The sequence below is a fragment of the Nomascus leucogenys genome, chromosome 2 (assembly GCF_006542625.1).
Source record: "Nomascus leucogenys isolate Asia chromosome 2, Asia_NLE_v1, whole genome shotgun sequence".
In the NCBI taxonomy this organism is placed as follows: domain Eukaryota; kingdom Metazoa; phylum Chordata; class Mammalia; order Primates; family Hylobatidae; genus Nomascus; species Nomascus leucogenys.
The window spans coordinates 11,841,668-11,869,281 of NC_044382.1; the positions used below are offsets into that span (position 1 = coordinate 11,841,668).

Genomic DNA, 27,614 nt, shown 5'->3' on the forward strand with positions numbered 1-27,614 from the left:
TTGTGACCCTAGATCTAAAGTTAAGTTCTCTGTCCTCAGCAGATATAAACGGACCAAGCTAGAGGGTACCACTCCCAAGGTCAAAACTGTTCCAGACCTTCTGCATTCAGTATTCCCTGTTATTACAACTTCACCCAGGTTTTTTTTTTTTTTTTTTTTAAAGGCAGTTTCTCAGAGAAAATGTTAAATGGCACATGAATGACTTCAAATAGAATCAGTCCTATGAGCAGGGAAAAACATGCTTATTGATAGAGAATCTGGAGCAACATAATCTTTATATTTCTGTCTTCCATTTGAATTTCAAGCAGCGTTTAATTCATGAATTGCCACCCTTGATTATGTTTTAAAGTATTAAATGACTTTCTGTACATTACAACCTCAACCTTCAGAATCTACTAAGAAGCTTCATACATAGTCCATATCGACATTTCTCAATATTTGCATTACTGATATTTTAGACCAGATATATTTGTTTGTTTGTTTGTTTGGTGATGAAGTCTTACTCTGTCGCCAGGCTGGAGTGCAGTGGCTTGATCTCAGCTCACTGCGACCACCACCTCCCGGGTTCAAGCGATTCCCCTGCCTCAGCCTCCCAAGTAGCTGGGATTACAGGCACACGCCGCCATGCCCCGCTAATTTTTTGTATTTTAGTAGAGATGGGGTTTCACTGTGTTAGCCAGGATGGTCTTGATCTCCTGACCTTGTGATCCACCCACCTCAGCCTCCCAAAGTGCTGGGATTACAGGTGGATAGACCAGACACTTTTTTACTGGAGGTGAGCCGGGGCCGTCCTGTGCATTGTAACATCTTTGCAGCATCCCTGGTCTCGACCTTGTTGATGCCAACAAGAATCCTCAGTCGTGACAACCAAAAATTGTCAAATGTCTCCTGGAAAGCAAATGATTCTCAAGGAAGAGCCACTTAATTATGTATCCCACAACTCAAAAGATTCATGTGGCCAAAATGGTCCTGTTTACAGTCCAAGTGTAATATCATAATATAGCAATAGGAACATAATGATGACTTATTTTTGTATTACTACTATTAACAATAGCAATTTGACAATTTGTGACTTAGTCTAAACTGACCTTCTAATTCCCTTTTTTCTTTTGGGAAGATTTGAAAAAGGATAGTTTTAGATAGTCATTTGGTTTCTCCAAACTTTTTGTTTTTGTTTTTTGGGGGTGTAAGACAAAGTACATACAGCTTTGCTTTATGTTCCCCCATCTTATTAAAGTCCTAACTAACTTTTATATTTTGGGGAACATTTGGTATGATTTCAAGGTCTTTCCTCAAGAATACTTACTGTGACTGATTTTGAAAACACACATGTGCTTAATTAAGTACTTTGTCTGCAAATACCAGACTAGAAAGAAGGATCAGAGAAGTTATGTTTTTTTCCACAGCCAAAGGTTGCTTATAGCTTTAATCCTTACAATTTTCTTTGAGTTCTTCACAGCTAAGGATTCTTGTGCCTGATTTGCAGAGGCAGTCTGTGAAATAGTTTTTCTTATTCTCTGTTCGGGGTGTTTTCCATAACATTGCAATAAACTACTACTCAAATAATTGACAGGGAACATTGCTAAACTCTGAAAGTGCTTCCAAAACCAGCAAAAATGATTACATTAAGTCCAGTGTTGTTTTAATATTTAATAAAACCAGCATTCACCTAGTTAAGAGCTTTTATAGCTGTACTTGTCTCCCTTCTCCCATCACCTGCCTGTAATAAGCTCTGTAGAATCAGCCTCAGGAATGGCTTTGAAATCCTTTCCTCCTCCTCACCTACCCTTCAACATTTGTGTGGACACTCATTTTGTCTCCCCTCATTTATTGCAGTGGCCTCCAATTAGAGTCCGGCTTTCTCAAATCATTCACCATTTTCATGCCACAATTATGGTGTGTGAACTGAAATCCGACTTTATGTCTTTACCTAAAAACTTCCAATCATTTTCCATTGCTAACAAGACAAAAGTCAAATTCTATATGATATATACATATGTGTCATCCCCAGTAAAGTTCCCAAGCATCTTTCCACCCACAGGTTCTGCCAGTTCCCACTATGCACCAATTCTTAAGCTCACAGGCTACTAACAAAAGAGCCCACTCCATTCTTTCTCATTTTTGTGTCCCCTTGGTTTGTGACACCCTCTGCTATGCTACCTAGAAATGTTCTACTACTTCTGGCTGAGTGCAGTGGCTCATGCCTGTAATCCCAGCACTTTGGGAGGCAGAAGTGGGCGGATTACCTGAGGCCAGGAGTTCGAGACCAGCCTGGGCAACATGGCGAAACCCTGTCTCTACTAAAAATTAGTTGGGTGTGGTGGTCGGACACTGTAATCACAGCTACTTGGGAGGCTGGGGCAGGAGAATCTCTTGACCCCAGAGGCAGAGGTTGCAGTGAGCTGAGACAGCACCACTGCACTCCAGCCTGGGTGACAGAGTGAGACACTAAGAAAAAAAAAAAAAAGAAAGAAGAAAAGAAAGAGAGAGAGAGAAAGAGAGAGAGAGAAAGAGAGAGAGAGAGAGAGAGAAAGAAAGAAAGAAAGAAAGAAGAAAGAAATGTTCTACTACTTCTTCTAAACCCTTCTGCAGTATCCCCATTCCTCTATGTTCTACTCTCTCCTGGGAAACTGAGCCTCTTCGTCCCAGCTTTTCTGAATCTTCTAGAGTTGCATTTTATAATGTGGTCTTAGAATGATTGACTTTAACATCTGTCTCCTACACTAGAGACTGTGAGTCTCTACAAGACCAAGAACTGTGTGTGATCATTTTTTAATACGTATACCCTTCAATTGGTAAAGGTCTATCACATAGAAAGACAGTGTTTAAAATATTTCATTTACTATAAAAGGGTCTATCACACTGAATGTAGATATTTACTGAGTAAATGCCTTATTTGAAAACTTACAGTCTATTTAAATAGTTTCTTCAACAAATATTCATTGAATGTTTTCAGTGCTGAAGCTCCTATTCTAGGTAATTAACATATATTCATAGATATAGAAAATAATGGTATCAATAAACTTCCATAAGAGTTTATAAATGAGAGAGATTTCTTTGAATTAGAGAGGTTACTTTTCAGTGAGTTTTTTAATTCAGGCAGACCTAAGTTAGATAGTATTGTATAAAATATACAACACTGCACAGTGCCTAGCACTTATAAAAAGCTAGTTTGGTTAACATTATTATTATTATTATTGATAAGAGAGGAAATATCTCAAATTAAAAACATCCAGATAATGTGAGAAAACAAAGAAGTGCAATTTAGAAAACCTATCATCTCTAACCAAAATATTTTTCTACAGTTCAATTTATTTTTTAATTTCATAACTGTATTTGTTGAGTCCAGTTAAACAAGAAAAATGCATAAATAGAATCAGCTAGAGTGAAATGTGCCAAGTATGAAAATATGGACCTGCCACTATCCCTGAAATTCTAAGATTTCCACTTAATATGTAAAAATGTAAATGAAGCTAAGAAATAAAAGTAAGTTATGAAATAAAAGTAAGTTATGAAATAAAAGATTGATTTTTTTTTTTTTTTTGAGACAAGGTCTCACTCTGTTGCCCAGGCTAGAGTGCAGTGGCACGATCTCGGCTTACTGCAAACTCCGCCTCCCGGGTTCATGCCATTCTCCTGCTTCAGCCTCCCGAGTAGCTGGGACTACAGGCGCCCGCCACCACGCCCGGCTAATTTTTTTGTATTTTTAGTAGAGATGGGGTTTCACCATGTCAGCCAGGATGCTCTCGATCTCCTGACCTCATGATCTGCCCGCCTTGGCCTCCTAGAGTGCTGGGATTACAGGCGTGAGCCACCATGCCTGACCAAAAGATTGATTTTTAAATGGTATATTTCTTCTTTCTTTCCCCTTCCTTCCTTCCTTCCTTTCCTTCCCTCCTTCCTTCCTTCCTTTCCTTCCCTCCCTTCCCTCCCTCCCTCCCTTTCTCTCTTCCTTCCTTCCTTCCTCCCTTCCTCTTCCTTCCTTCCTTTCTCTTCCTTCCTTCCTTCCTCCCTTCCTCCCCTTCCTTCCTTCCTTCCTTCCTTCCTTCCTTCCTTCCTTCCTTCCTTCCTTCCTTCCTTTCCTTTCCTTCCTTCCTTCCTTCTCTTTTTTTAGGGATAGGGTATTGCTTTGTTGCCCAAGCTGGTCCTGTACTCCTGGCTTCAAGGGATCCTCCCACCTCAGTCTACCAAAGTGCTGGGATTACAGACATGAGCCACTGTACCCAGATTTTAAATGGTGTATTTCTTTATGGCATAGGTAGCACCCTTCTATTTATAATAACATCTGATTCATTAGATAGACAGTATAATTAACCACATATCTGAGTGTCTTTTAAGCAAAGAATAGTGGTCCTCATTTATGATGGAGCATAAATAGCATATTGTCTCTTTCTGTAGCTGAATGTTTTCATTTTACGCCACATTGTGGTGAAAAAGTTTGTGTAATAGTGATTTATTATGAGATCATATTTATTCAGGTAAATTATATTGCCTATGGACAATCCAAGGTCTTTGATTTTTTTTTTTTTTTTTTTTTTTGAGGCATGGTGGCTCATGCTTGTAATCCTAGCACTTTGGGAGACAGAGGTGGGTGGATCACCTGAGGTCAGGAGTTCAAGACCAGCCTGCCCAACATGGCAAAACCTCTTCCCTACTAAAAATACAAAACATTAGCTGGGCGTGGTGGTGCACGCCTATAATTCCAGCTACTCAGGAGGCTGAGGCACAAGAATCGCTTGGATGCAGCGGGCAGAAGTTGCAGTGAGCCAAGATCGTACCACTGCACTCCAGTCTTAGAGACAGGGTGAGACTCCATCTAAAAAATAAATAAATAAATAAAACATACATTTGACAAATTTTTGCTCAAAATATTTAGTCAAAACAGACAAATATTTAAAGGATATAGTTGTATTTGTTTTCATATTTGCTGACGTTCGAAGTGTGCTGTCCAATAAGTTAGCCATTAGCCACTTGTGGCTTTTGATCACTCAAAATGAGACTAGTCTAAATTGAAGTGTGCACTGGGATCTCAAAGACATAGTACAACAAATAGTATAAAATCTGTAATATACATAAAATAGATCATATAACTACATATGATTACTTGTTGGAATGACATTTTGGATACACTGAATGAAATGTTAAAATTAATTCTACCTTTAAAAATGTGGCTATTAGAGAATTTTAAATTATATATACGAATCATATGAATCATCTTTTATTTCTCTTAAAACAAGGTTGGTTTCGACGCTTTGTTCCTACAATGATTCATACCATTGCTGTCCATTTTTACTGTGTTAAATATTACTGAAAAAGAATTAAGGGATCAACTGCTCCAGCAACCAAATTTTACAAATGAGAAAACAGAGGTTCAGAGACATTTTTGCGTAGGGTCAAGAGACTGACTAATTTGAGACACAGCAGAACTCAAGTATATAGCTCTAGATTTCCAATTTTGAAATAAGTTACTGGCAAAGTAGCGGATATCAATGGACAGTTGTTAGTAGAACAAGCGTATAAATACTATCTTCATGCTGTGCTGCATTCATCTTTTTCTATGAGATTTTGACATGAATCTTCTTTGTGTGCATTGGGGAGAAAGGCAAAGCAATTGTGTTCAATAACAATAGTGGTAAAGTTAGCTTCATAAAACACCTAATACATTCCAATATGGAGCCTCTCATAGTAAGAGATATGACTGATGGAAGGAACACATTAAAATATCTCTGACCATCCCAGTACTCCAGTGACTTTGTTTACAAAGTAGGAAGAATGAGACTGTGTCGATGAATGAAAAATAAAACCTACATTTCTTGGGAAGGAGGCATCTATCTTTTTATACTTGTAAATGCTGATGAGCAGAGTTTAAGGAGGGCTAATGTCACCCATTCATCTTAATTAAAGAGTTAATTGCTCATGTATCCTGATTCGGTCGAGCCTGAGATCGTGGGAAGCCCTTGCCTCTATGTATTTTATTGACCAGTGTAATGACATCATCAGTAAGTCTCAGGATTTATTCATGCTTCAGCCTATCCTCATAATGTTAATAGCCTTGTACATGATAAAACTTTCAACAGGAAGAGCCCTTGTGCCTGGCACGGAATACAAAGAGGACAGTGGCAGACGTTGCTAAATGTCTCGCCTCAGCTGTCATTGAAGCATTCCTTCAAAGTCTAGAGTCACAAAAATAGTAAAAAGTAATTTCAAATGCTAGTTTTCAGAAGATGTTTGTGTGTGGAATCATGTAGCAAGTTTTTATGACATAGTAAATATTTGAACGTTAGCAATTATCATTGAATCTTACCTAACCAGATAAGCATGTGTTACAGCGAGAATGAGAGTCTACTGTTAGTGTGTTCAAAACAAGTGTCTTAGAAATAGAGTTGGCTGGGCGGGCACGGTGGCTCACGCTGGAAATCCCAGCACTTTGGGAGGCCGAGGCAGGTGGATCACCTGAGGTCAGGAGTTCAAGACCAGCCTGACCAACATGGTGAAACTCCGTCTCTACTAAAAATACAAAAATTAGCCAGGTGTGCTGGCCCGCAACTGTAATCCCAGCTACTTGGGAGGCTGAGACAGGAGAATTGCTTGAACCTGGGAGGTGGAGGTTGCAGTGAGCCGAGATCGTGCCAATGCACTAAAGCCTGGGAAACAAAGTGAGACCGTCTGAAAAAAAAAAAAAAGAAAAAAGAAAAAAGAAATAGAGTTGGCTAAGGAGAATGTCTTTTGAACACACACACACACAGATTCAGAAAAAATTGAGACCGAATAATTTAGCCATGAATTAGATGAAGGGATTCCTAAAAAGAAAGGTTTTCAACCATTAAAATAAAATATTCCTCAAAGTTCTCTACCATTTTCTCAGAAATAATGTGTTTAGGTGAACTAAAAGGCTATAGAAAATACATGACTAATTTTGCACTAACATCCTGTGCTAATACATTTTAAAAAATGAAAAAAAGAGGCAAAAATCAAGGAACAGCAGGGAAAAAGTACTATCTTGAGGGCATATAGAGCAGAAACACGGAAATGATGTTCAGAGTTAATGGGCCTTTTTGTGTCTCTTTTCACATGGAGCTACAAGCGGTTCTAGTTAAAGTTAATTAAAGTTAGTGCCCTGCTTCTGCAAACAAAACTGGCTCAAGAATCATCCCAAATTTGAGTTGCTGATTACATATTAAATATCATGTTACAGCCAAGGTAAGTATACTGTGGTTAGAAAAGGTACAAAGACAGAAGGTGAGAAGGTGGAAGTTAAATATACATCATTGTCCTACATAGAAAAGTGTCATGTTCTCTTGTAGGCTGAGGCATCACAATAGCCTTGTGACCTTGGGCAGGTCACTTCCCTTGTCTGTTTCTCAGTTTGCACATTTGTAAAATAGTAACAGGTATAGTACTTCTCCCACAAAGTTATTGTGAAGGCTACATGAGTTAGTGAACTCAAAATACTGCCTAGCAGGTGGTAAGCATCATATATATCACATATATGTAAACCATAATCATTATTCTTTCCTTTTTTCTTTTTTGAGATGGAGTCTCACTCTGTCACTCAGGCTGGAGTGCAGTGGCGGGATCTTGGCTCACTGCAACCTCTGCCTCCTGGGTTCAAGGGATTCTCCTGCCTCAGCCTCCCAAGTAGCTGGGATTACAGGCGCCCACCACCACACCTGGCTAATTTTCGTATTTTTAGTAGAGACGGGGTTTCACCATGTTGGCCAGGCTGATCTCAAACTCCTGACCTAAGGTGACCTGCCCGCCTTGGCCTCCCAAACTCCTGGGATTACAGGAGTGAGCCACCACACCTGGCCCATAATCATTATTCTTATGAGTAATTTTGAGTCTGTCCTTTCAGAGGGACATTTTAATATAGAATTTGGCTTGTAGTCTTAGAGATTTCATTTTTCCATTGTCTTCTTAAAGTTTTTTTTTATATATGAGGAAAAATAATTTTGCTATAATTCTATCTAATAGCATACACATGCACACAAACACCCACGCAGACACACATACAGGCAGCATTGTGTTGCAGTTAAGGTTGAGGACTGGGAAGTAAAGCAAATGTGGACTCTACCAGTTTCTGCCTCTGTAGGTTTGTTACCTTGGGAAACTAGCCTAACATTCTAAGCTCGAGGTTTCTTTTCTTTTTCTTTTTTTTTTTTTTCTTTGAAGACAGAGTCTCACTCTGTTGCCTAAACTGGAGTGCAGTGGCTCAATCTTGGCTCACTGCAACCTCTGCCTCCCAGGTTCAAGCGATTCTCCAGCCTCAGCCTCCCAAGTAGCTGGGATTATATGTGTGTGCCACCGTGCATGGCTAATTTTTTTTGTATTTTTAGTAGAGATGGAGTTTCATCATGTTGGTCAGGCTGGTCTCGAATTTCTGACCTCAAATGATACGCTCACCTTAGCCTCCCAAAGTGCCAGGATTACAAGTGTGAGCCACCTCACGCGGCCTCTGGGTTTCTTTTTCTATCAAACGAAGATAAAAAGAAGATACTCATACAGTAGTTGTGAAGATTAAAGAATATAATGGCTGTGAAATCTTAACATAGTATCTGGCACCTAAGAAAATAATGATAGCATTTTCTACTTTTCTTCTTTAAATTATGACAAGGAAGACGATGATGTATATGAAAAGAGGAAACATCAAGAAAGGCATATTCTTGAACATCCATGGTGGTTGTCTCTGAGGGTGAGATAATGAGTCTTTTTTTTTTCTCTTTTTTATCCCTACCTTTCTTGTTTCTCTGCGTTGCTCATTTTTCTACGGTGAACATGGTGGGGATAAGGGATAAAAGTGTTAGAAACCAAGTGTTACAGTTCAGAGGAAAGTGAGCCTATTTCCAGCTGTGGGTGATTAACTGAAAGTTACTAGATAGGTAGGATTTCTCTATGTGGAAATGGAGGGAGATGATTGCAGATAAAGGGGATGGGGCAAAGTTTCAAAGCAGAAACACTGTCTGTAACACAGGAAAGTGAGCAGGCCTGAAGCGCTGCACTTGAGAGTCCGTAGAGGGATAAAAGATGAGGTTGAAGAATTGCATAAGAATTTAAAAACTCAAGATTTATTCTTTAGTTAGTAAATGGCCACCTAAGTGGTTGAGAAATGGGACTATGGAGTCCCAAATTAAACAGTGCTTACCTTGTAAAATAGCATGTAAGGCAGAAATCAAAGATAGGTGAAATTACCCACAAAAAACATTTAAATCTCTCATAATCTACAGAATGTGGAAGATGTATCTCATGTGATTATTATATATACAAACCTGCAGAAGAATTTTTTTTTTTTTTTTTTTTTTTTTAGACAGAATCTCTCTCTCTTGCCCAGGCTGGAGTGCAGTGGCATGATCTCAGCTCACTGCAACCTCCACCTCCCAGGTTCAAATGATTCTCCTGCTTCAGCCTCCCGAGTAGCTGGGATTACAGGAGCATGCCACCACGCCTGGCTAATTTTTGTATTTTTAGTAGAGACAGGGTTTTACCATGTTCGCCAGGCTCGTCTCGAACTCCTGACCTCAGGTGATCTACCTGCCTTGGCCTCCCAAAGTGCTGGGATTACAAAAATACAAAAATTAGCCAGGCCTGGTAGCATGCACCTCCAGTCCCAGCTACTCTGGAGGCTGAGGCGAGAGAATCACCTGAACCCGGGAAGCGGACGTTGCAGTGAGCTGAGATCGAGCCACTGCACTCCAGCCTGGGTGACAAGGCGAGACTCTGTCTCAAAAAAAAATAAAATAAAATAAAAAAGAAAGAAAGAAAAAGAAACCAAGGACAGAGATTGAATGATAGAACTCATGACTGAATAAATGATTGCATGAAAGGCTACAGGATGGCTTAGGGACTTAGGAAAAAAATGGGATCCATTGACATATATTAGAAAATGTAGTCGAGCATTGCTTTGGCTGGTGACTGGCCTGAGATGTTTTGATGTGTAGAAGTTGAAGTAATTGCCTATGTCAAATTTCAGTTATCCAGAAAAACAGCAACTCTCAAGAGGGAGGCCAGGCTGAAAAATAAAGGTTTCGGATGTAGATGGAATTGACTAGGTGGGCAAATACTTTCAGAGTTAGAGTTTAATTTTCCTGAAGCCTTAATTTATGGTAATCTTGCTTGTGTAGTACTCTTGACTAGCTAATTTTAGCTAAAATTATGGAGGATGTCATCTGCAAGGGCTCATATAAGGAATAAGGAATTGTGTCTTATCTCCACCATGAAATACTCCATGAAGTTAAGTAAACTTTTGGTCCAAATTAAAAAAAAAAAACTAGAAATAGTGACATTCTATATAAAATAGTAAAAACAATAGCTAAGAGCTATCAAGAATGTACAGTGTGTTAGCTGCTGAATAAAAATATTTATAGAAGGTGTTATGGGTTGATTTGTGTCCTTCCAAATTCATATGTTGAAGTCCTAACTCTCAGTACCTCATAATGTGATTGTGTTAGGAAATAGGGCCTTTAAAGAGATGATGACTGTAAAATAAGTGTATTAGGGTAGAGCCTCCTTCAGTATGACCACGTCCTTGAAAGTACAGGAGATTAGGATACAGATACACAGTCGGCGGGACTACCACGTGAAGACACTGGGAAAAGGTAGTTCTCTGCAAGCCAAAGAGAGAGGGAGGCCTCAGGAGAAAGCAAACCTGTCCACATGTTGATCTTGGACTTTTGGCCTCTGGAACGGTGAGAGAATAAATTTCTATTGCTTAAGGCACCCAGCTTAAATACTTTATTATGACAGCCCTACAAGACTAATACAAACTACTTAATCCTTCAACTATATCATAAAGCAGATATAATTATCCTGGTTTGTTTGTTCGTTTTTGAGACAGACTCTTGCTCTGTCACTAGGCTGGAGTGCAATGGTGCACTCTCGGCTCACTGCAACCTCCACCTCCCGGGTTCAAGTGATTCTCCTGCCTCAGCCTTCCCAGTAGCTGGGACTACAGGCGCGCGCCACCACACACAGCTAATTTTTGTATTTTTAGTAGAGACGGGATTTCACCATGTTGGCCAGGATGGTCTCAATCTCTTGGCCTCATGAATCACCTGCCTCGGCCTCCCAAAGTGCTGGGGTTACAGGCATGAGCCACTGCACCCGACCCATTATTCCGATTTTTAAGGAAAGAGGAACTTAAGACTGAGGAAAGTGAATTAATGTATCCGAAGATCACATGCTGGAAAAAGGTGAAACCAGGATTCAAACTCATGTCTACCTCCAAAGCTCAACTCTGTACACCATAGGCAACTGCTACCCTAATTTTCTTGATACTATTAAGATGTTTACTGGATCCACTTATTATACTTTTAATTTTTAAAATATTAGTCAAAAGTTAAGGCTCGGCGCGGTGGCTCACGTTTGTAATCCCAGAACTTTGGGAGGCCAAGGCAGGCAGATCACGAGGTCAGGAGATTGAGACCATCCTGGCTAACACGGTGAAACCCTGTCTCTACTAAAAATACCAAAAATTAGCTGGGCATGGTGGCACGCACCTGTTGTCCCAGCTACTCCAGAGGCTGAGGCAGGAGAATGGTGTGAACCTGGGAGGCGGAGCTTGCAGTGAGCCGAGGTCGCGCCGTTGCACTCCAGCCTGGGCGACAGAGGGCAACACCGTCTCAAAAAAAAAAAAAAAAAGTTAAAACATCTCTGTACAAAGCAATTACTCAGAAGAATATGGGTATGGGTTGTGGGTTGCAAACACCACTTGAATAGCAGCAAATAAACCTGAATCTTATTTTGAGATATAGTTTCTTTTAGATTGAAGTACTTTCTAAAAATAAATATAAGCTCTGGACAAGCAGAGTGTAAGATTGGAACCTCTTCCGATACTATCCGCTTACTAACAAACATGTGCAGAGAGTGGAACAGAACAGAGGAGTTATAATTCTTTGACTGTACCTGGTAGCAAAGATTTGTGATATCATCATGTAAAATAATTGAAGAATAAAACCTCCCAAGAAGCTGATGTAGGAAAACAGGGCAAACCAAAAGATAGGTGGAGAGCAGGCCATGAAGAACTGTTAACAACATAGAGCCACAAAAACAAGAAAGAAAATAAAAATGACTGGGAGAGAATGTTCAAGAGTCTTCGGAACCAAAAAATAAAGATGTTAATCTCATGATAAACATAACATGTGGGAGAAAAAGCAAGTAAAATCTCATTCCTCGGAACTGAAATGATTCAGTTGGGAGAAATAAATTTTTAAAGATTCAAAAGAAAAAGGACCAGAGAAATAAAGTGAAAGACAATCCAATACAACAATATATGACAAAGCGGGCAGAGAAATATGGTATTGACAAGAGAGATTGATTGTCTACATCAGAGTGAGAGAAGCTGAGTGAGGGGAGATAGTTCCTTGTTTCCAAACAAGAGTGGTTTGAGGGAAGGGAGAAAGCAATTAAGGAAAAAACATCAAATAAAAATCAAGTGAAAAGTGAAAATTATTAGCAATTATGTGTTACTTGGGGAAAATGCTATCACAATTAGGATTTAAGTCGGGCAGAAATACATAAAGAGATACCATTAGATTGTCAAAGAACTCCAACTGTACAATCAATAAATACAGGTGTTTAGTACATTCACATATTTTAGTGATTGAAGGCAATCAACAAACCGTAAAGACCCTTTCCAAAAGAATAAAGTCAAGATGTTTTCATTAAGACCAGCATTAGTTTTGCTAAACTCAGTTACGAGTGGTGGCGAGGGCACTAAGTCACACTGAGACAGTGAGTTAAATCTCATATCTTATCTGCTTTTAGAGATTATCCAGGTGGCCAGGTTATTTAACTTTTACTTTCGTAACTTTCGTGTTTTTTTTTTTTTTTTTTTTTTTTTTTGAGACGGAGTCTCGCTCTGTCGCCCAGGCTGGAGTGAAGTGGCGCTATCTGGGCTCACTGCAAGCTCCGCCTCCCAAGTTCACGCCTTCTCCTGCCTCAGCCTCCCGAGTAGCTGGGACTACAGGCTAATTTTTTTGTATTTTCAGTAGCGACAGAGTTTCACCATGTTAGTCAGGATGGTCTCCATCTCCTGACCTCGTGATCTGCCCGCCTTGGCCCCCCGAAGTGCTGGGATTACAGGCGAGAGCCACCGCGCCCGGCCTCGTTTTCCTTTTTATTAAACAGGAATAAACCATCAGCCCTGCCTACTTCACAATGTTCCGGGAAAAAAAATGAGGCTTTTTATGAAATGCTGAGCCTATTTTTGCTTTGGGAAGGCAATCTGGTAAAATGCAAAGAAGCAAATCTGGTGCTCACCGTCTGCGTGACATGGAAGAATGACTTATTCCCTCTGACCCTCAGTTTCTTTATCTATAAAGTGAGAGCAATAATATCACAGCTGAGCATGGTGGCTCACACCTGTAATCCTGCACTTTTAGAGGCCGAGGAGGGAAGATTGCTTGAGCTCAGGAGTTCAAGACCCGCCTTGGTAACATAGTGAGACCCCCCCACATCTGTACAAACATTTTTTAAAAAACATTAGCCAGGCATGGTGGCACACGGCTGTGGTCCCAGCTGCTCAGGAGGCTGAGGTTGAAGGATCACCTGAGCCTGGGAAGTGCAGGCTGCAGTGAGCTGTAATTGTGTCATTGCACTCCAGCCTGGGTGACAGAGCAAGACTCTATCTCAAAATAATAATGATAAAAATACACATTTCACAAAGTGGTGTGAGAATTAAATGAGCTACACAGTAACATAGCAGGCATTCATTAAAATGAATTATCCATCATGATTAAAAATCATTATCTGGCCAGGTACGGTGGCTCACACCTATAATCCAAGCATTTTGGGAGGCCGAGGTGAGCAGATCACCAGGTCAAGAGATTGAGACCATCCTGGCCAACATGGTGAAACTCTGTTTCTACTAAAAATACGAAAATTGGCTGGGCATGGTGGTGCATGCCTGTAATCCCAGCTGCTTGGGAGGCTGAGGCAGGAGAATCGCTTGAACCAGGGAGTTGGAGGTTGCAGTGAGCCAAGATCACGCCACTGCACTCCAGCCTGGCGACAGAACAAGACTCTGTCTCAAAAAAAAAAAAAAAAAAAAAATCATTATCTGTCACATAGTAGGTGTCCATTAAAAATGATCCCCTTTTCCTTAATTTCAACTATCACGATGACCATCATCATTCTCATTCTGTGGCTAAAGTTGATATGTTGCTATTTTTCAAAATGTCTGTGTAGTAATTGTAGGTCTTGTTTCTGATTATGTAGCATTTAAGCCTGGTTTCTAGTTTTCAAAACAATATTTTATGAGTTCCTCAATATCTTTTCAAAACAAATATTTTTTGCTGTTTTTCAGGGGGGTTGTTTGAAATAGCCAGGGAGACTTTCTGTTGATGACAAGTAAAAACTTTGATCTACACACAGCTCTGGTGTTAAACAAACTAGGTTTCTTCCAATCTTACCTTTGTTGCATGTATTCATTTATTCATTTACAGATTATTTAAAAGTGTCCACTAGGAATTAGACTTTCACTCATTCCCGTGGAGATTTCACCCAGTCCCGTGCTTTGGATACTATCTGTACACTAATGACATCATATTTATATCCCAATCTCCAAACTCTCCCATGGACTCTAGAAGGCTCTGCTATCTAATTGCCAACCTAGGATCTCAGGTAGGAGTCTAATATGCATCTCAAATGTATCATGCCCCAAACTCAACATTAGATCTTTCCCCCAAAACATATTGTGTTGCAGTTGATGGTGCCTCCATCTTTCCACTTTCTTAGGCCAAAAACCTCAGGTCACCCCTGACTTGCCTAGCACACTCATGCCCCACATCAAACACCATGTTGTGAGCTTTACTTTCAGAATATATCCAGAAGCTCACTACTTTTTTTTTTTTTTTTGAGACGGAGTCTCGCTCTGACACCAGGCTGGAGTGCAGTGGCATGATCTCGGCTCACTGAAACCTCTGCCTCCCCGGTTCAAGTGATTCTTCTGCCTCAGCCTCCTGAGTAGCTGGGATTACAGGTGCACACCACCACACCCAGCTAAATTGTGTATTTTTTAGTGGAGATGGGGTTTCACCATGTTGGCCTTGATCTCCTGACCTCATGATCCGCCTGCCTTGGCCTCCCAAAGTGCTGGGATTACAGGCGTGAGCCACCGTGCCCAGCCCAGCTCACTACTTCCTACCACCTTCACTGTTTCTCCACGTCATTTAAGCTGAATATGATTATGTGTGTCTGAATTCTTTCAATGCTTTCCAAACTTCCCTCCTCCTGGTTCTGTTTTTGACCTCTTTAAGTGTCTTCTCAATGCGGCAATGTGATCATCTTACAAAGAGGTAAATCAAGTCTTGTCATCCTTTTGTTCAAACTCTTCATTGGCTTCTCATCCCCCAAAGCCAGGGTCATATATTGGCCTATAAGGGCCTAGAAGGTCTTCTTCCCTCTCTTCCACCCACTGCTTATCTTATCGTATACCCTACTACTCTCCTCTAATTCATTCCTCCCCAGCCACACTGGCTTCCTTGCTATACTCGGACATGCCAGGTTCATTTCCACCTCATACCTACAAACTGGCTGTGCCCTCTGCCTGGGATGCTTTTCACTTTGATCTATCCTCATAGCTCCCCACTTTGCCTCCTTCTGCCAGGTCTTGGTTCCACTGTCACTTTCTCAGCAAGGACTTCCCTAGCCACTCTCTCCTTACCCCTTCCCTAGTGCCTTTCTCCATCTAACATTCTATACATTTTTACATTGTTTTTATCTTATTATTTCTCTTTCTCCACTACACTATTGTTTGCTTTTTTTTTTTAGTGTTCAGCATATATTGTGCACTCAATAAATATTTGTTGAATAGATGTCATGAATATACCAAGCTTTGGAAATATAATAATTAATAATATAAACAAATTCCCAGTCCTCATGGAGCTTAAGTTCGAGGAGCAGGGATACAGTAAACTAGTGATTACATTACAGGGATGCCTGTCTCCAACTCTGATGGTGAAAGAAAGGCTTCCTAGCAGTAAATGTATTGGCAAGTCACTGAATCACTCTGAATTTCAGTTTCCTTGCCTGGAAACAGGAGACAACCAGTTTACCTCAAGGATGACTATAAGAGTTAAAGGACCTGAAGGATATAACATACCTGCTAGAGGAATCAGTGCTTCGAAGATACACAAAATGTGGGCTGGGCATGGTCACTCACGCCTGTAATCCCAGCACTTTGGGAGGCCGAGGCAGGTGGACAATGAGGTCAGGTGTTCGAGACCAGCCTGGTCAACATAGTGAAACCCCATCTCTACTAAAAATACAAAAAATTAGTGAGGCATGGTGGCGGGCACCTGTAATCCCAGCTATTAGGGAGGGCGAGTCAGGAGAATCGCTGAACCTGGAAGGCAGAGGTTGCTGTGAGCCGAGATCCCGCCATTGCACTCCAACCTGGGCAACAGTGTGAGACTCAGTTTCAAAAAAAAAAAAGATACACAAAATGTGTTCGCCATCCTGCCTGAAGTGCTTTGATTGTGGGTCTTCCTCTAATCCTATCTGTGAAATGTTGCACCTTTCACTCTTGATGTTAAATTTTGAATGCAGTAAGCAGGAGAATTCTGTGGACTACTGCAGGTCCAAGTAAACAACCACACTTCGTGGAATCTGTTGAAGAATCCCTGCTTGTATATTTCTCCTAATCATCTGATTACTGAAAACTAACCAAAATTAAAGCAAAATGGCCTAGTGGTTTACAATTTGACTATCTCACAAGTGTTATTAAAAAGATATTACGGGGGTGGAGCCAAGATGGCCGAATAGGAACAGCTCCGGTCTCCAGCTCCCAGCCTGAGCGACACAGAAGACGAGTGATTTCTGCATTTCCGTTTGAGGTACCGGGTTCATCTCACTGGGGAGTGCCAAACAGTGGGTGCAGGACAGTCGTGAAACGCACTGTGCACGAGCCGAAGCAGGACGAGGCGTTGCCTCACTCGGGAAGCGCAGGGGTCAGGGAGTTCCCTTTCCTAGTCAAAGAAAGGGGTAACAGACGGCACCTGGAAAATCGGGTCAGTCCCACCCTAATACTGTGCTCTTCCAATGGGCCTGGAAAACGGCACACCAGGAGATTGTGTCCCGCACCTGGCTCAGAGGGTCCTATGCCCGCGGAGTCTCGCTGATTGCTAGCACAGCAGTCTGAGATCAAACTGCAAGGCGGCAGCGAGGCTGGGGGAGGGGCGCCCGCCATTGTCCAGGCTTGCTTAGGTAAACAAAGCAGCCAGGAAGCTCGAACTGGGTGGAGCCCACCACAGCTCAAGGAGGCCTGCCTGCCTCTTTAGGCTCCACCACTGGGGGCAGGGCACAGACAAACAAAAATTCAGCAGGAACCTCTGCAGACTTAAATGTCCCTGTCTGACTGACAGCTTTGAAGAGAGTAGTGGTTCTCCCAGGACGCAGCTGGAGATCTGAGAACGGTCAGACTGCCTCCTAAAGTGGGTCCCTCACCCCTGAGCAGCCTAACTGGGAGGCACCCCCCAGTAGGGACAGACTGACACCTCACTCGGCCAGGTACTCCTCTGAGACAAAACTTCCAGAGGAACTATCAGACAGCTGAATTTGTGGTCTCACGAAAATCCGCTGTTCTGCAGCCACCGCTGCTGACACCCAGCCAAACAGGGTCTGGAGTGGACCTCTAGCAAACTCCAACAGACCTGCAGCTGAGGGTCCTGTCTGGTAGAAGGAAAACAAACAAACAGAAAGGACATCCGCACCAAAAACCCATCTGTACATCAGCATCATCAAAGACCAAAAGTAGATAAAACCACAAAGATGGGGAAAAAACAGAGCAGAAAAACTGGAAACTCTAAAAAGCAGAGCACCTCTCCTCCTCCAAAGGAACGCAGTTCCTCATCAGCAACGGAACAAAGCTGGACGGAGAATGACTTTGACGAGTTGAGAGAAGAAGGCTTCAGATGATCAAACTACTCCAAGCTACGGGAGGACATTCAAAACAATAGCAAAGAAGTTAAAAACTTTGAAAAAAAATTAGACAAATGGATAACTAGAATAACCAATGGAGAGAAGGGCTTAAAGGAGCTGATGGAGCTGAAAGCCAAGTATCGAGAACTACGCGAAGATTGCAGAAGCCTCAGTAGCTGATGCGATCAACTGGAAGAAAGGGTATCAGTGATGGAAGATGAAATGAATGAAATGAAGCGAGAAGGGAAGTTTAGAGAAAAAAGAATAAAAAGAAATGAACAAAGCCTCCAAGAAATTTCGGACTATGTGAAAAGACCAAACCTACGTCTGATTGGTGTACCTGAAAATGACTGGGAGAACGGAACCAAGTTGGAAAACACTCTGCAAGTTATTATCCAGGAGAACTTCCCCAATCTAGCAAGGTAGGCCAACATTCAGATTCAGGAAATACAGAGAATGCCACAAAGATATTCCTCGAGAAGAGCAACTCCAAGACATATAATTGTCAGATTCACCAAAGTTGAAATGAAGGAAAAAATGTTAAGGGCAGCCAGAGAGAAAGGTCGGGTTACCCACAAAGGGAAGCCCATCAGACTAACAGCTGATCTTTCGGCAGAAACTCTACAAGCCAGAACAGAGTGGGGGCCGATATTCAACATTCTTAAGAAAAGAATTTTCAACCCAGAATTTCATATCCAGCCAAACTAAGCTTCATAAGTGAAGGAGAAATAAAATACTTTACAGACAAGCAAATGCTGAGTGGTTTTGTCACCAACAGGCCTGCCCTAAAAGAGCTCCTGAAGGAAGCACTAAACATGGAAAGGAACAACCGGTACCAGCCCCTGCAAAAACATGCCAAATTGTAAAGACCATCGAGGCTAGGAAGAAACTGCATCAACTAATGAGCAAAATAACCAACTAACATCATAATTACAGGATCAAATTGACACATAACAATATTAACTTTAAATGTAAATGGGCTAAATGCTCCAATTAAAAGACACAGACTGGCAAATTGGATAAGGAGTCAAGACCCATCAGTGTGCTGTATTCAGGAAATCCATCTCATGTGCAGAGACACAGATACACTCAAAATAAAGGGATGGAGGAAGATATATCAAGCAAATGGAAAACAAAAAAAGGCAGGGGTTGCAATCCTAGTCTCTGATAAAATAGACTTTAAACCAATAAAGATCAAAAGAGACAAAGAAGGCCATTACATAATGGTGAAGGGATCAATTCAACAAGAAGAGCTAACTATCCTAAATATATATGCACCCAACACAGGAGCACCCAGATTTATACAGCAAGTCCTGAGTGACCTACAAAGGGACTTAAACTCCCACACGATAATAATGGGAGATTTCAACACCCCACTATCAATATTAGACAGATCAACAAGACAGAAAGTTAACAAGGATATCCAGGAATTGAACTCAGCTCTGCACAAAGTGGACCTAATAGACATCTACAGAACTCTCCACTGCAAATCAACAGAATATACATTTTTTTCAGCACCACCCACACCTATTCCAAAATTGACCACATAGTTGGAAGTAAAGCTCTCCTCAGCAAATGTAAAAGAACAGAAATTATAACAAACTGTCTCTCAGACCACAGTACAATCAAACTAGGACTCAGGATTAAGAAACTCACTCAAAACCACTCAACTACATGGAAACTGAACAACCTGCTCCTGAATGACTATTGGGTACATAATGAAATGAAGGCAGAAATAAAGATGTTCTTTGAAACCAACGAGAACAAAGACACAACATACCAGAATCTCTGGGACACATTCAAAGCAGTGTGTAGAGGGAAATTTATAGCACTAAATGCCCACAAGAGAAAGCAGGAAGGATCCAAAATTGACACCCTAACATCACAATTGAAAGAACTAGAAAAGCAAGAGCAAACACATTCAAAAGCTAGCAGAAGGCTAGAAATAACTAAAATCAGAGCAGAACGGAAGGAAATAGAGACACAAAAAACCCTTCAAAAAATTAATGAATGCAGGAGCTGGTTTTTTTGAAAAGATCAACAAAATCGATAGACCGCTAGCAGACTAATAAAGAAGAAAAGAGAGAAGAATCAAATAGATGCAATAAAAAATGAAAAAGGGGATATCACCACTGATCCCACAGAAATACAATCTACCATCAGAGAATACTACAAACACCTCTATGCAAATAAACTAGAAAATCTAGAAGAAATGGATAAATTCCTCGACAAATACACCCTCCCAAGACCAAACCAGGAAGAAGTTGAATCTCTGAATAGACCAATAACAGGCTCTGAAATTGTGGCAATAATCAATAGCTTACCAACCAAAAAGAGTCCAGGACCTGATGGATTCACAGCCGAATTCTACCAGAGGTACAAGGAGGAACTGGTACCATTCCTTCTGAAACTATTCCAATTGATAGAAAAAGAGGGAATCCTCCCTAACACATTTTATGAGGCCAGCATCGTCCTGATACCAAAGCTTGGCAGAGACATAACCAAAAAAGAGAATTTCCGACCAATATCCTTGATGAATATTGATGCAAAAATCCTCAATAAAATACTGGCAAACCAAATCCAGCAGCACATCAAAAAGCTTATACACCATGATCAAGTGGGCTTCATCTCTGGGATGCAAGGCTGGTTCGACATACGCAAATCAATAAATGTAATCCAGCATATAAACAGAACCAAAGACAAAAACCACATGATTATCTCAATAAATGCAGAAAAGGCCTTTGACAAAATTCAACAACGCTTCATGCTAAAAACTCTCAATAAATTAGGTATTGATGGGATGTATCTCAAAATCATAAGAGCTATCTATGACAAACCCACAGCCAATATCATACTGAATGGGCAAAAACTGGAAGCATTCCCTTTGAAAACTGGCACAAGAGAGGGATGCCCTCTCTCACCACTCCTATTCAACATAGTGCTGGAAGTTCTGGCCAGGGCAATCAGGCAGGAGAAGGAAATAAAGGGTATTCAATTAGGAAAAGAGGAAGTCAAATTGTCCCTGTTTGCAGATGACATGATTGTATATCTAGAAAACCCCATTGACTAATAAAGAAGGGGAGAAAATTTTGGCCACCTACTCATCTGACAAAGGGCTAATATCCGGAATCTACAATGAACTCAAACAAATTTACAAGAAAAAAACAAACAACCCCATCAAAAAGTTGAAGGACATGAACAGACACTTCTCAAAAGAAGACATTTATGCAGCCAAAAAACACATGAAAAAATGCTCATCATCACTGGCCATCAGAGAAATGCAAATCAAAACCACAATGAGATACCATCTCACACCAGTTAGAATGGCCATCATTAAAAATCAGGAAACAACAGGTGCTGGAGAGGATGTGGAGAAATAGGAACACTTTTACACTGTTGGTGGGACTGTAAACTAGTTCAACCATTGTGGAAGTCAGTGTGGCGATTCCTCAGAGATCTAGAACTAGAAATACCATTTGACCCAGCCATCCCATTACTGGGTATATACCCAAAGGACTATAAATCATGCTGCTATAAAGACACATGCAAACGTATGTTTATTGCGGCACTATTCACAATAGCAGAGTTGGAACCAACCCAAATGTCCAACAACGATAGACTGGATTAAGAAAATGTGGCACATGTACACCATGGAATACTATGTAGCCATAAAAGATGATGAGTTCGTGTCCTTTGTAGGGACATGGATGAAACTGGAAAACATCATTCTCAGTAAACTATCGCAAGGACAGAAAACCAAACACCGCATGTTCTCACTCATAGGTGGGAATTGAACAATGAGAACTCATGGACACAGGAAGGGGAACATCACACTCCGGGGACTGTTGTGGGGTGGGGGGAGGGGGGAGGGACAGCATTAGGAGATATACCTAATGCTAAATGACGAGTTAATGGGTGCAGGAAATCAACATGGCACATGGATACATATGTAACAAACCTGCACATTGTGCACATGTACCCTAAAACCTAAAGTATAATAATAAAAAAATAAATAAATAAATAAAAAGATATTACTAGGATCCTCTCACCTCTTTAAAACTCTCAATTGCAGTGGGCCTTAAAAAACACCTTCTGGGGCACTGTTAGTGGAGGCCAGTGGCCATCTAACTTTTGGAATTACTATTAGCTTTGCACTCAGATGACGTTGAAATCCAGGAAGCCCAGCCGAGGTGTGGTTATTGCTGATACCTAGATATGTTTTTCTCCTCTGCTGTATATAAATCCTCAGAAAAGGTTAGAGCTAAGTTTTCCATGCTTCCTGATGCCACAAGTGTTACTTGCACACATACACACACACACCCTTTTAGTAAATGGAATACATACACATGCTACATCTATCTACCTATCTATTATAACTGGATTATGATATATAATACAATAATAAACATATAAATATGTGATAATGTCTTGACCAAGTAAGTCATTTTGTGCTAGCTTAAACATACATAATTGTAAATTTAAGTGCTCTTCCTATATTACTTACATAGCATATATTGACTGTTTATGATCAAAATATGAATATGTACCTTTAGTCGTCTATAAATACCTGCTTGGAATTTTTTATGATGAGACATTAAACATTTTATGATAAAAGACATAAAAAATGTATTATGACACAATTTCCCATGGAAAACTTCCCAAGAACAAGAACAGTGAAGTTGCAAGTTAGTATTCACTCGAAATGCTTCCTTACTAGCCACCTTCTTCTCCTTCTACAATTCACGTTTACCCTTAAGGAGGCAACTCAGTACTGTTTCTGTTTCTCAAACAGCATTAAGGTAATTTTACTTCAATTTGAAAAAGAGTTATCGAGTGTTTTTATGAATAGCCAATAAATTGAGAATAAAAAGAATAGGAAACATCTGTCCCCGAGGAAGCTGATCAACTAGGATACCCTAAACTATTATTCACACCAGGTAAAATTAAAAGCCGTAAGAAATATGCACGATTATGAAGAACAAAATGTGAAAACACAGTCAAAATTCAGTGAGGCATATATGCAACATATTGATGTAATTTAATTAGGAAAAATTTTCATTTAATTATATTTATGTATACTTATTTTTTTTTTGAGATGGAGTCTTGCACTGTCACCCAGGCTGAAGTGCAGTGGCGTGATCTCTGCTCACTGCAGCCTCCGCCTCCTGGGTTCAAGTGGTTCTCTTGCATCAGCCTCTTGAGTACCTGGGACTACAGGCCTGTGCCACCATGCCCAGCTTTTTTTTTTCTTTTTTGTATTTTTAGTAGAGACGAGATTTCACCGTGTTAGCCAGGATGGTCTCGATCTCTTGACCTCATGATCCACCCGCCTCAGCCTTCCAAAGTGCTGGGATTACAGGCGTGAGCCACTGCGCCCAGCCTCATGTACGCTTTTTAAATGCCTTGTGGACCAAAGCACTCAGACCTACGCATCTAATTTTTGGAAAGTTCTAGAGTCAACTATAGCACTGTAATGTTAGAATCCAATGTGGGACCCTTTGAAATGGATGAAATGAAGAAGAGTAGAACTCTAGACCCTTCTTGAGGTAAAACAGATGGTATCCACTCACAGAGCAGGAAAAACTTAAGCTTTCTCTACACATGTTTGACAAGTGACAGAAACACTGAATAAAATCCTATGAAACAATTTTCACTTGGGGCTTCTTTTTACTTCTAGAAGTGGAGACTATTTTGTTAATGCTTCATTTTTAGATCTATGAGGCTAATTTTCAGAAATTTCATTCTGTCACAATAGCCCAATATATGTTTAGGGCCACAGTCTTCTGCAAAAAGTATTATGCAGAAAACAAAATCCATTAAGGTGAGGAAACTAGCAAACAGTCTCATGCTTGGGGACAAGAATAATTTATTTGTGGATGTGGGACAATGAGTTATTTGGTCCTTCTTCACAAATGAGATAACTGTCAAATCCCATCCTATCCCACTACATGAATTATATATAACAACATTTGGTGAAATATGAAATTCTAAAAATACACTGAAATGCTAGAGTCATCTTAATGGTTTATTATGATAGGTGTTCCTGGTTTTGAAATATCTTCTTTCATAGAAGACAAATGGGGGCGACATTATTTTAGAAAGTCCACATCTTTTAAAAAGATGGATTAAAAGCTCTTTGAGACAGCTGTGCTGTTTTATTAGACGAACAACATTTTCTTTCTAAATAGTTCTTGAGGGCAATTTCATGGTCTAATCAGGGGGTGCTTTGGGCTCCATTCAAAACTGAAGAAAAGAAAATGTTGCGTAGGAGAGGATGGAGACCTAATTGTTTTTGTTGTGACTGTCAACATGTGAATAACGACAATTTTAAAAGTCAGACTTAAAGGAATTATGCTATATTTTCATATCCAAAAAACATATCCTTTCTGTAGCACTGCTTCATTGTGATTAAGACCTGGGCTTTGGAGTCAGAGAAAACTAGATCTGAGCACCTTCTCTGTTCTGTAATAGCATGTGACCTTGGTCAAGTTCATCATACTCTTATAGCATCCGTGTCTTGTTCTGTGAAATGGGGAAAGTAATTTGTAACTCTCTTGGTGGTTGTAAGAATTAAATGAGATAATATAAGTAATGGACCTACCAAAGTGACTGTGGCTTGGAGAGGTGAACAAATCTGCCCTTTTAGAGACTATATAGCTTAGTAGATAAGGCCCACGAGCTCTGATATTACAGCCTCAAGCTCTATTCTCTTACTTTCTGTGTAATTGTGACAGATTGACTCTATCTCTCTGAACATCAGTTGATGTATGTAAAAAATAAAGATGATATAAGAAGCCACCTCTAAAATTGCTTAATACAGTGTTTGGCACATAAACATAGTGACAGCTAACAGTGACAGGAATAGATGTAACCTAAGATAATAATACAATTAATATATGCATAATATAATATTCACAACTTCCAAGCTTTCTTTCTATCTTAAGGGTCTTTTGGTTTTGTTCTTTGTCTATTTTCATATTGCTGAAGTGCCTCTGGGGAAAAATCCTAAATATATAACAGATCCACAAGGGCACTGTGGAACATGTGCACTGCACCTGTCAGCATGTCACTCATAATCACTTTTCTCTGCTCAAATGTGCACACCTGGGGAAGGTTGAAAACTCAGTCTCCTACATTATCCCCCATTACAGTTGGGTAGGGAACATCTGGCCAATTAATTTTCAGTAGTCTAGGAGGTTGGATCACCAATTACAGCATTCAAGGGTTCTTATTTTCATTACTTTCCTATCGTCGGCACACACTACACTCGGGTAGCTGCTTGCTGTGAGAGCTTGCATTGCTAACATTCTAGAGAAGCATATAAAAGACCACAAATCATACAAGGCAGAACTGTAATTGGATATGATATTCTCTTCAGGTTTCTCTTAGAAATATCCAAAGTGCCTATACGTGAGCCAAGTTACCCAATTTATGAATTTAAATATTATGCCCAAGACAGAAATGCATTTCCATCAGAAAACACTGGGATTAACCATAAGGTCAGGCAATAGTTTTTCAAAACATTCTTACTCTTCTTTTTCCTAATAAAGAAAAACAAACATAGTTTTCAAGATAAGTATTAAGAATCCCTGAAATTTATCCTGAAGAGGGTGGATCATTCTTAAATAATAAATTACCCCTTCCTAAAACGAACAGAGAATGACTCTCTATTAGAATAATACTAAGTGTCTCGGTTTGGGCCCATCATGAAAGCAGAAATTTAGGGGTAGGAGATGTTGATGTAACCTGCTTCTCTCTTAGGACTCTGTGTTCCATGTAACTACCATTTGTCTAATAAATACAGGTCTTTGACAGTTCTATGGTGAACTCAGCAGGGTCCAAGCTATTATTTAAGGCTTTTTAAAGAATAAATATCAAATAATCTGAAAAGGCATCTTAAAGGGTGAAAGTGCAGCCATTTTTTTTTATGGATCCTAGCTGCAGGGAGTCGAATGAGAATTTTCTTCCTCTGGAACACAGACTTCCACTCTGGCTGATGGAGAATCTGCACTTTAACAGTGCTTGTGTGCAGAGCTTCACCATGCCCATTCAACACCTGTAATCACACTACGACAGACAGGAAGCATGGGTGCTGGAATAGCAGACGAAAATTTGATAATTACAATTTTGTAATGAAGTATATACCTACATATACATGTGTAGGTTGTATGTTATATGCATGTGTTTATACACATATATACAGCTTTAGAGTAGATCAAAATGTGCATCAGCCTCCTGAATTTTTTTACTTGAACTATTTCTCCCCCACCAAATATCGGTAGGACTGAAGAATGTTACCTCCTTTGTCAATAAATGGCTGTATGAATCAAGCTAGACCAGTCAGATCTGGGAATTGGGGATTTCCATCTAAATAACAATAGGAAATAAAAGGGTAAGTGCTGAGTCATTCTGATGGCTGATGCCTCAGGGGATTCTCTACTGGTTTCTGTTTTCTAGATTTCAGAGCTGCATTAATTCTTACCTTTTTGTGAGGCCTGATTACTCAGCCATTCGTGTGATTGTGAGGATAGCCAATATGTATTAAATTTATTCTTTTGGTTTTCTGCTTTCCTTAGTATTTTTCTCTATTACATGTAACCAATGGTTTTCTGATTCATGATGTATATACCTTCATATGGTTCCCGCAAGCACTCATTTTGCAAAATTGGACACAGAATATCCACCTTCTCTTCCCCCCCGACAAGAAAGCAGACTTATTTACTTTGGATGAAACTTTTAAAACGTCTTTGTGAGTTAAAATCACCATTTAGGTACATTAATGAAGCACTCCCCCTTTAAGATCAATAACAGTGACTTTAATATGTATTTTTTTAACTTTTCTGCAGACTAAAATTTTTTAAAAAATTGACTTCATTGGTTTTGAAACATGACTCTTTTCTCAGCACTTGGACAGAACCTGACTATATGCAAATAGGTTAGTTTCTGTATTTGGACGTTGGTAGCAATATTTTTCGAAGTTCTAAATCATCCACCTAGCATGTTAAATTATAGTGCCTCTGTTCTTGTCTGACAGATTCCAACCTTTTGATTCCCTGCCTTCTTTCTTTGCTACAGTAAATTGATCCTTTAAAACATCCAGGTGCAAATGAATTAATGGTCCTTCTATTGTGAGTGAGAGTGATGGAGTTTCCTCCTCCCTCCTTCTCCACACTGAAGTCCTTTCCCCTTCTGAGAAACCCACATATCAATTAAACTCACCTGCTAATTAAAAGCTTGTTTGGAAAAATCCTTGCTAGTTAGAAGCAAAGGGAAGTGTAAAGGTGTCTAAAAATAGAGGCTTTGAATGTCAATTACTTCCTTCCTCCTCAGTTCCTGGTTCCTTCGGTTGAATTGGCTGGAAAGAGCTAGGGGAGGGGGGAGAAAAGAAAGAAAAAATAGTAAAGTATCTTTTCACGTACATTTCCCTGAGAGTATATCATTGGTTTAGTAACTTCAGCTCTTTGTCAGCAACATCAGGATACATAGTTTTTATTCATGAGAGGAAACACCATTTCTCACCCCTTCTTATACAGCCACACTGATTTTCTGTATAAAGGCAATAGAAACCACAGTTCTCACTCGTTGACTGTCAACAATCAAGCCAGAGCTTTTGCGAGCAGGAATATCAGAGGAATGAAAGTGAATGTGGAAATGATGCCCTGTTCTTGTTTTTATAATGACACCGCCTGCTCTTAGATCCT

At 40.1% G+C, this 27,614-nt stretch overlaps 1 protein-coding gene across 1 annotated transcript in view; it reads right to left on the bottom strand.

Moving 5' to 3' along the window:
* Window positions 1-27,193, bottom strand: part of TENM2 (teneurin transmembrane protein 2) — a 1,389,831-nt gene extending 1,362,638 nt beyond the window's left edge. Inside the window, exon 1 of the mRNA XM_012505108.2 lies at window positions 27,133-27,193. The gene's annotated coding sequence lies outside the window, so the exon portion shown is untranslated. The remainder of the gene's footprint in view (window positions 1-27,132) is intronic.
* Window positions 27,194-27,614: the final 421 nt, after the last annotated feature.